Source organism: Pteronotus mesoamericanus, unplaced genomic scaffold (genome assembly GCF_021234165.1).
Source record: "Pteronotus mesoamericanus isolate MK-2021 breed Mesoamerican mustached bat unplaced genomic scaffold, CSHL_Meso_final contig_100, whole genome shotgun sequence".
Lineage (NCBI taxonomy): Eukaryota > Metazoa > Chordata > Mammalia > Chiroptera > Mormoopidae > Pteronotus > Pteronotus mesoamericanus.
In genome coordinates, this window is record NW_026554999.1 from 3,437,619 (window position 1) to 3,448,515 (window position 10,897).

General features: G+C 35.3%; 1 pseudogene; it reads right to left on the bottom strand.

Annotated features, from left to right (window-relative positions):
• Window positions 1-2,572: 2,572 nt before the first annotated feature.
• On the bottom strand, window positions 2,573-3,405 carry LOC129076759 (60S ribosomal protein L7-like; annotated as a pseudogene).
• Window positions 3,406-10,897: the final 7,492 nt, after the last annotated feature.

The window sequence follows — 10,897 nt, forward strand, 5'->3', positions numbered from 1 at the left end:
TGTAAAATAATAAAATAAAATAAATAAAAAATAAAATAAAATAAAATATTAAAAATCAAAGGGGGAGTTTCAAACTGAGGAGATGCAGAAACTGTGAGAGTAGGGAATCAAACAATAAGGGTCCCCGTGCAGATACTGTTAGGAAAGAAGACTTTTCAAGAAGATGAAATCTCTACAGGAGCTTTGGATGTATCATGGTTGTTGACGAGCAATGGCAATAAACAAGGAGTAGTGAAACTGAGGAGTATGGACTTGGGATGACCAGACACCTATAACATGGAAGTTAATGCCCAGATGTTGACATCTTTGGATCAGGTCCCAGCTGTTGGTCTAACGTTGAACAATTTATTTAACTTCTCAAGACCAATTTCTTCAACTGCAAAATAGGGTAATCGTAGTACTGACAGGGATATCATAAATTGAGATAATGCATGCGAGGATTTAATAAATTATACTATGGTTTTTATTATAATTTTTATGAATATTAGTGAAAAAATTAAGAATGTAGGAGGATTTTTTAGGACAAAATGAAGGCTCCTCCACAGGATACAGCACAAGGTGAACAAGTTAAGAGCATGGAGGGAAAGATGTGGGCTCAATGTGGGGAAAAGCAGTGGCAAGGGGTTGAAAGGCTATATCCAAAGCTGGATCTCTGGGCAGGCTTCTCCTAGCTCTCTCCCACCTCTTATATGATTTCAGTCATCTATAGGCCTAGAACAAGATAACCAAATTAAATAACTTTATTCCTCTCACCAATAGCTGTACCTTTGGGATTGTACCAGGGGTTGTATTATATCTGATTCAGATTAATGATAAATCTTTCCTTTCATAGTCAAGATAATAGTAAGGAGGAGCCACAATCATTTGGGCATTATTTTTATTACTGAAAAGTCTAAAAAAGAGTCTATATGCAGAGTCCAGTGCTTTTCAAGTGTTATGAAATTTGTTATGAAAGAAGACAATTTAGAGAAATAAGTTAATTCACAAAATCATTTTGTTAATTATCTTTTGAATAAAAATCTAGTTCTAAAAATTATCCACATGTGTATATGCAAAGTTAAAATCATTTTAGTTCAATCAAAGTAGTTCTTTGTAGATGATTTTTTAAAAACCTTAAGGTCATAAACCCATCGATTCATTCTGCAGCCTAGAATAAAATTTAGTGTTGACTTAAATTTCATTTCCATTCTCTCCCACCAGGTTTTTATCCAACCATTACAACTGAGTCTTGCTGATTTAGTTATGTGAGGTGGAGGGATGACAAGAAGATGTCAAAGTGGATAAAGTGTAGTGTGAACTGAAGAAGACGGGCATGCTCCAGATAATGCAAAAACCCTTCTATGGCACAATTACTGAAACATTTCAATCAACATAAGAAATTTGGATATTATTACCAGAGCCTTGTATAAGTCACCGGACTGACTAACATAGATAAATGGTACTTCAACAAGGACATTTTGTTTTCTGAAATAAAAGATACAAGTGATATGAACCAGAGAAAAAACTCTTAAGTGAAATATGTATAGAGGAGAACTGGATTATCTCTAGAAGCATCAAAGATCATTTAAATATTTTAATTTATGCTTCTAATGGCTACTTGAATAAATTTTTGTTGCCTACTAACTTAAAAAAAAGATGAGTAAGACCTTCCTAATTATATGCTCTGATGTTTATGAAGGATAAATGGCATAAACAGATCCCTGCTTTCACCAATATGCAAATACATTAATGATAGTTAAAGGATGATTCAACAGCCACAAATGAATACTCTTACAGTAAACATTTCCTTTATCCATTTTCAAGTATTTTTCAGAATATTTATATTTAGCAAGTGTTTTGGAAAGTATAAACAAAAGTTATGTTTTGTATCCTGGAAAATCAGATTAAATAAAGAAGATAAAATAAAACTTCTTCAATTCGTACTTTACCTTGCTTTTCCAAAATGGAAGGTGGTATAACATGCACTTGTGAAGAAAAGAAGTACTTGGTGTAAAAAACAAACAATTTTCTTTAAGGATGAAGAATAATATTTTGGAGCATCATTTCAGTAATGTCATTTATATGCAAAAGATAAATGTGCAATTACATAGACCTGTTACTGTTGTTTCCCCTTCTAGAGTAGATGAATTTTTCAATTTAAATTATTTCTTGGATTAATTGTAATTATTTCTTATTATCATGGATATGGTTTAACAAGGTAATATGTGGGGAGGGCAATGGGAAAAGTTGTTGGACTTTCCCTAGAAAATCCGGAAAATGTTTGGGAACCACATCATTTCCTTTTATATTTATTTTCTATTTTTATCAAGTTATAAATGTCCATGATTTAGTATCAAACCATGTAACAAGGTATGTTACTATAACAGCAGTCTTCTGATTACTTCTCTCTATACCTTACTTTCCATATCTTTTATGGAGATATTGACCTCCACCTTTAAATAATATGCTTATATTTTAACTTCTTTGTGTTCAAATTTTAGTTGTAAAGAAAAATAAGGGATTAATTCTTTCAGCCACCTCCTGCTACATATAGTCATATCTGCCTGACTCTCATCTGCCAATTTAGTTCTTTTTTTTTCATTTTTAAAGCAGTTACTATTTATTAACTGACCAGATTACAAAAATGACCATGGCAGATACCTTAGTTCATCCTTCTAATAAGCCTGTTGATCTGGTCCTCCCTGTTACCAGCATCTCCACCTTCTACAAAATGGGTGGTCTTTTTCTTCATTCCACCTCGTGGAGAAGATAATTTGAAGGGCCACAGGAAGTTGTTTGCTTCTTTGAATTGTTTTCCAACAGTATAGATCTCATGAATCAGATCCTCCATGCAGATGATGCCGTCCGTATTTACCAAGAGATCGTGCAATCAAATGCATTATCTGTCAGGGCGATTCGTTTTTTCTTGATTTTGCCATAACTGACATAGCAATTCATTTACTGACTTCAGGTTTGGGTAGCCCCATGCAATATATATGGTTCCACAATCCTCAGCATGTTAACTGAAGCCTTGTTGAGCTTAACGAAGGTGCCGTTGAAGATCTGGCGAAGGTGAAGAAGCTGTAGCACCTTTCGGACCTTTGGGCTCATACCATTGATACCTCTGATCCTGATGACAAATGCCAATTTGGGTTCCGCGGGTACATAGAAGTTGCCAGCTTTTCTTGCCATTCTAACGATTCGAATTTCAGTTCTGTACATCTGCCTATATTCCTTGTGATAGTACTTAGCTTTTTCATAGATAAGCTTCCTCCTTGCCTTCCAAAGCATCTTCTGGGCAAACTTCTTTCTCAGGCGCTTGATCTTCAGCTCTGCGAAATTCCTTCTCTTTTTCTTAAGGGTTTCTGGCACAGCAGGAACCTTCTTCTTCTTCTCTTCTGCACCCTCCATGGTTCTGGCCAGAAAAAGAGCTATAGTTCTATTTTTTAAATAATTAAAAAAAAATTTAGACTAGGTTTATATTTACAGAAGAGTTGTAAGGATAGTACAGAGTTCAAGTGTACCCTGCATCCAGTTTCCCCTATTGTTAAAACTCTTCATTATTTGTATGGTACACTGGTGTCCTATCCTTTCCTTCTCAGAGAGGTCTATTAGTGCTAACATGCTGCAACAGGTTGATTCATCTCTAAGGCTGCCAGAGCTCTGCAGTCTTGGAAACTGTATTTCTCTTTTTGTCCCTTGTTGTTTTCTTGCTTCCTGGACCCTAAGTCTTTCTCTCTCCACTTCTCTCTATATTTCTTTTTGCTTTTTGTTGTTTCTGTTTATTTCCTCATTGTCATGGAGCACATCCTCCAGAGAGACCTTCCATGTCTGACAATGACTTTATTTTACTCTCACATTTAGCTGATATTTGTTGGGTCTGGAATTTTAGGAAGAAAATATTTTTCCCTTAACATTGTGAAGCATTACTTGATTGTTTTCTACACTCCTGTGCTGGGAATTGTCCTGCCTGGTTTCAGGGACTATAGCTTTGCTGACAGGCAAGAGGCCCCCAAGGCTGGAGCTGAGCAAGGAGGCCTTGGGAAAATAGGCCACTGAGGAGATAAAACCTGTCCCTCTGGGAGGGGCGCAGCCTCTGCCTCCCTCACATCACCCTGCTTGGCCCCAGAGGATTGCTGGTTAGTCAATGATGGGTAAGACCCCTCGATGGCAGGTGCGACCTAAGTCAGGCTCAGTCACATGGGGGCCATCAGGGAAGGACTTGGGGGACATAGAGAAGGGGCAAAAGACTCTCACCCCTCAGCTTTGTCATGGTTGGAATCCTCATTCTATCTGAAAGAAGACTTCTTATCTCTTGGCTGCTCTGCTTCACCTGCCTGGCTCAGGCTTTAAACAATACTAGAGGCCGATGAAGCGTAAACTTGATAGGGCGGCCCGTGGGGGAAATCAGGCCTAGAAGTAAATTACACTCCTTGAAACATGCTTTGTTTTTCCCTCTAGCTGTGATAACTGACACACTGGGAAGGAAATTTATTCATGGACCCTGACCCTAAACCATTTGGCGGCATTATGTTTACACTCATCTCAGAACCAAGCTATTTGGTGTGTTTCCTGCCATTTGTCTTCTTCAAAACTCCACCTATTCTCTGAAAACATTAACCTACTGATGTAATGAGATTACCTGTATTTTCTTGCTACCTATCCCCCAAGGATAACCCTTTCAATAAAAGCCATTGAGCAAAGGGGCTCTGGACATTCCCCACTAGAGGGCATCACCTTCCCCTTTCCTCCACAGACAAACAGTGTCTGGAATGATTCTTCCATCCATGGTGAATCTGGGGACTTTGTGGGTGGGGGTCCTCCATATCTGGTGCCCAAACAGGGACTTTCCATACTCCAGAGTCATCTTTGTGGCATTCATGCCATTTTGCTTTATGTCCAAGCCATTTTATTAAGCTTTCTTATGAAACCTGGTTTCTCCTCCTTGATACTTTTCAAATCTCCTTCGTCCCCATGTTTGTCTTCTCAAAACTCTGCTCTATTCTCTGTACATTATAGAAATGTTATCTGCTCTTTTGGATTTAAGACCAATATACTTAACAGTGTATTGAAAGTATGCCGCTTGTTGTTTAAGGGCATTTCTGTAATGAAACTTTAGCGTCAGTAAGCATATGATGCTCTTTCCTTTAGTCAGAGTCTTCAGAGAAAGTGCTTCTAATCCCCTACCTGGAGGGCAAAAACCTGGCTGCACTTTCCCTATCCTTTAGTCCTTTAGTCTAAGAGCGATATATTTTATATTTTGCAGAGACGAAAACTCCTGGGATAAGGAAGGAGCTGTCATCGAGCTCCTTTTTAAAATTTTAAGTTCCAATTTTACCCCAGAGGTTGGTAGTATCTTTAATTTGAATCTATTGAGAGAGAGTTCTTCAGCATAAAGTTAAGTTGCTCCTCAGATTCCCACTGCGAATTTAGGATTTAGCTTTCTACTGCATCTGCTTTCCAGTTTCAAAAAATCTGTCACCTTTGTGTTCTCTCCAATTATCTTTGTCCTTGTTATGGTGTTTTAAAAATACCTTTATTGTTGTGTTACTGAGATTTGAGCAGGAATGGAAGCTAAAGCATATGGTCAACTCACCATTTTCACAGGTGTAACACTGTTATTAACCCAATTAGAGCAAATGTATTAAAAAGGGGAAAAATTCACATATCCATAGCTATTTCTTCTCATTTGATAGAAAATCAGAGCATAAATTAGAATATATGCAGACTGTTTAATGATGTAAGATTTGCCCAAGACTTCTAACTGGGCTATTCTAAATTCAGATTATTCGATTTCAGTTTACTTGACTGTTAGGAGTCATTAAAGCACAGAATTCATAAGAAAGAAAAGCAGTTTCATCATGCTCCAAGACAACTCTCAGTGTTTCCTGGAAAATATTTTTTCCTTAAGGGGAGAAGTTTAAGACTTCAGGAAGCTTACCTTGGAACTCTCAGATCAAAGCTATTCACACCATGACTGAATAAACATATTGGTTAATGATAACAGCAAAGATTCTGATATGATGATAAGGAAAATACAATTCTGGGAACAAAGTAATTTTGGAAAGGAATTAAGAATATCTTTAGGAAATAACTTTTTCACTACCTTGTTAGGACTATGCTAACTCATCAATCTAAATGTGCTGGTGTGAATTGTGTAACTGCAACTATTATTAGACTGTTGTTTTTTGAATAGTCATTGTGGGATATTCTCTTGGACTATCATATCACTTTTAAAATAAATTGTATTCAAAATCATTAAAATATATATTTATGATACAGGACAAATTAATCAGCATCTGGATGGTTCCTTTAGATTCTTTATATCAAATCAGTTTGTAAGTATGAAAGAGGTTAGCTTTCGGTTTATAAATTGAAGATTTTCCTGTGCATCATTTTTTATGATTTTATTCTCCTTAGGGGAAATGGAAGCATGGCCCATATTAAAAATATATATACCTGTAGAGAAGAATTGTAATAGAAATTGTTTTTTATAAGGACAATTTTACAAGAACTTTCAAAGTGTTCATATTCTCTAATTTTTACTTCAAGGAATTTTTCCTTGTCACAGGTGAGAACCCTTCTAATTGCATTCTACATGAGAGATTGCACCCTTTGCTTTAGGACTCGAAGACCATAAAACTCCCAAGTGAGTGTGAGCCTCTCTTCACAATTTTTGAAGTGCATATCTGCTCTTTAACATTCTTCTACAGATGAGAAATAAAAACTAAAAAGGGAGAGAGACATCATTTAAACTTTTATGACAAATACTAGGTGAAAGTTTCCTTCTTAGAAACCATGAGCCAGAGAACTCTCTTGGGGCAGAAATCAGTCACAACCATGCCCTGAAAGATGACACTGATACTAGAAAACATTGAGTCCATTTTTTGGTTCTAATTTGTGACTTCTGATGCAAATAACCACTGAAATATATTGATAAATCATGTTTTTTTTTGCCTATTTCTTAATGGAAGTAAAGGGAAATCTTAAAATGCTATAGAGATTAGATATGGAGGTAGGGTTCCCAAATACAAAGCATACAGCTTCCAAATTTGGGAGTATCTTTTACTAAACAATCATTTCAGTAAATATTCAGAAGATTTCAGTCCCATCCATTGAAACACCGTAGTCATTGTTATCTTCCCAAGTGAGGTCCCAGACACTGTAGAAAAGAGATAAGCATTCTTGTGCACATGATAAAATTAAGCCACTAATTTGGGCACATTTGTTACACAATAGTAGTAAATGGAATAACTCCCTTATTATTTTTCTCTCTTGTAGCCCCATCACTGTGTTCCCCCAAAGAAGGCTGAAGCTGCATTGCCTGTTTTTACCTTGCCTAGAAAGTCATAAACCATTACTTCTGCTGCATTCTTTTGGACAGCTATGAGTCAAAACCCTATATATTGTCAAATGAAGGGAATATAGGTCTTATCTCTTTAAAAAAAAGTGTTAAATGAATGGTAGTCGGGAGATAAGTTATGACTCTCTCTGGAAAATACAACCTGACACCAGAGTGGATAAATAAATCATGGTACATCCAAATGCTGGAATGTGAGAAACTGAAAAAAATGCCTGAAAACCATTTAACAGTAAAAGTTGTTCATACCCCAGTTATAACTAAAGTATCACAGATATAAATTTTGAATATAATAGAATTTATAAAGCAGCATTAAATGGAATAATGATATAGTGGTATTCCTCAATAAATATGAACAAATAAACTGAATACCTTTCTGCAAAAGTATAAAATGCCAAAATGAGTATGACAATAAATGTGACAGTTGAATGGATTAGTATTATATATAGTCTATAGAGCTCAGACCAAGAATAGCTCATGTTTCATACTAAGAATTTAAAAATATAGGAGGGTATTGAAAGTTTTGAATAAGGAAAACAACAGGCTGTGTTTGACATTGTCAACAGTATTGAGAATAGGTTGGAATGGTTGGATCAACAAAGATAGGAGGTTATTGCAGGTGTTGGATTTAATGTGGTAGCCAAGGGGGCAAAGAGTCAAAAGGATGACTCTGAGGTTCTAAGTGACAATACACATTGATTCCATTAGCCAAGACAGAAAAAAGAATAGACACAAGCTTGCCCCAGAACATAAGAGTCAATGTGTAAAATAACACTTTATGAATAATATTGGCTAACTATATGCTAAATGTAACATTTTCTGAAGCAAAGTTGGTAAATATAGATACGAATGAAGGTATATTATTGTTATTATTATTTAACTGCTATGAGATAGTCTAACAATTCTTGTGTCAATCTAAAACATGATAAATTTAGAAGATAATTCGTCAAAGAGTAAGGTAGTAGTGTGTGTTCAACACTTTTCATTGATAAGACAGAATATGAAGACAGCAACTAGCATACCATTAAACGAGTAACCCCTTGCCCAAGTGATGTTGTATGTAGTCTTTCTTTGGCCTGGATATATCTCCACAGAGGCCAGAGGCCTGTTTGAAGATCTAGCTGTCTTTGATAGTTCTATTTTTATGTAGATTCCTTTATTGACACCTTGAGAAAGAAAGAGTTGTTTTTGCTGATATACTGATCCATATGAATTTTTTTTTTACTTTATAATATGTTAGAAAATTGGGAATTTAGTTAATGTCACTTGTGAACATACTAGGATCATTTGGTGCCCCTATCTTTACTGGGTTCTAGAGAACTAGCCAAGATTAGATTTATGAACCTGAAATGCTGAACTATGTAAAGTCATCAAATTCCACCCTGAGAGATCTCTAGGCAGCCAATCAACTGGACTTTCTCTGACCAATTGAGATGAATGTAAGATAGCTAAATGAAATTTTTAAAAAATCACTTGGAATTGGAATGAACCTAGGCTAAAAAAAAAGAAGTGGACTTGGAGTGCTGGACTTTATAGGTATTAGATGCTGCTTTTGGAATAAGATGCCTCAAGAAGCATCTATAAAGTGAGAAGAAAGTAGGTTAGGTGTAGAATGTGCATACACCAACATAAAGAGATGAGGAGAGACAAAGCAATCAGCAGATTTTCTTTTTCAGGAATATTTATCAGAAATTTAACAATGCAGATAAAGGTTTTAAGTTTAAGTATTTAATATTTAAGTAAGGATGATGGTAACAACAAGAAAGGAATATACGAAATGACTGAGATTGTGAACAAATATCAAACTTACTAGCTGATGGAACATGTGGGGTTCCCAGGAAGAGAAGAGCAACAAAGCTGCAGCTGAGGTTTTGAACTGAGAAAATGGGAAAGCAATTTAAACAATGCAGTAGGCATGTATTGTGAAAAATATAGTTTTGGTGGAAAAGCAAGAATTTGTTTGGGGTCATAGCAGATAGATATTGAAAGGACATAGGGTGAGGTTTTGAGCAGCCATCTTATTTTTGTATCCATCCACCTGTTCATTGGTTATACCCATACAAAGTAGTGGGAATGCAACACTGGATGAGTTTGGGTTTGAGGTTTAGGCTAGACGAAAAGATTTGGGCAGCACCATCTGATACAAAGTGAGTAAAACACATTTCTGCTGGGATAGGGGAAGTAGAGTGTATGAGGTGCCAGAAACTATAAGCAGGACTTTAGGGAACATTTGGAGGCCAAGGTCAAAGAAATCTAAGGGGAATATGCATAATACAGGGTTTTAGAAACCAAAAGGGAAAAATTTTAAAAAGTTCCTGTTTCTGTTGGCTATTTGCATATTTTCTTGGGAGAGGTATCTGTTCAGGTCCTCTGCCTATTTTTTAATTAAATTGTTTGTTTTGGTATGAGTTATTTACATATTTTGAATAGTAATCCCTTGTCAGAGTCACTGTTTGCAAATCTAATTTCCCATTTAGTTCATTGCCTTTTTGATTTGTTGTCATTTTCTTTTGCTGTGCAGAAGCTTTTCAGTTTGATATAGTTCCATTCATTTATTTTTGCCTTTCCTTCCCTTGTCTTTGGGGTCAAATTCATGAAATGTTCTCTACGACCAAGGTCCATAAGTTTAGTACCTATGTTTTATTTTATAATATGCAATTTATATTTTCAGATCCTATATTTAGGTCTTTGATCCATTTTGAATTAGTATTTGTACTTGGGGATAAACTTGTAAACTAGTTTCATTCTTTTGCATGTGGCTTTCCAATTTTCCCAGCACCATTTATTGAAGGGGTTTTCTTTACTCCATTGTGTGTTTTTGGCTTCTTTGTCAAAAATTATTTGCCCGTATTCATTACGTTTTATTTCTGAGCTCTTAGTTCTGTTCCATTAGTCTGTGTGTCTGTTTTATTTGTTGTTGTTCTTTCATTTGTGTGTATGTTTTCCCCCGTTACCATGCTGTTTTGATTATCATATCTCTGTAGTATAATTTGAAGTTAAGCAGTGTGATACCTCCAGTTTTGTTTTTCTCAAAATTGCTTTTACTATTTGGGGTCTTTTGTGGTTCCATATAAATGTGATTATTTTTCATTCTATTTCTTTAAAAAATAACATTGGAATTTTTAACATTTGGAATTATTCCAAAATAATTGGAATTTTAATGAGGGTTGCATTAAATGTGTAGATTGCTTTAGGTAATATAACCATTTTAACTATATTGATATTCCCAGTCAATGAACACAAAAATACCTTTCCATTTTATTGTGTCTTTCAATCTCTTTTAATAATGCTTTGTAGCTTTCAGTATATAGTTCCTTCACATCCTTTGTTAAGTTTATTCCTAGGTATTTTAGTCTTTTTGTTGCAATTGCAAAAGGAATTTTTTTCATTTCTTCTGAAGTTTCATTGTTAGTATATAGAAAAACTGTGGATTTTTGTACATTGATTTTGTATCCTGAAACTTTACTGTATTTGTTTACTATTTTGAATAGTTTTTTTGTGAAGTCTCTAGAATTTTCTATGTATAAAATTATTTTATCTGTCAAAAGTGACAATTTT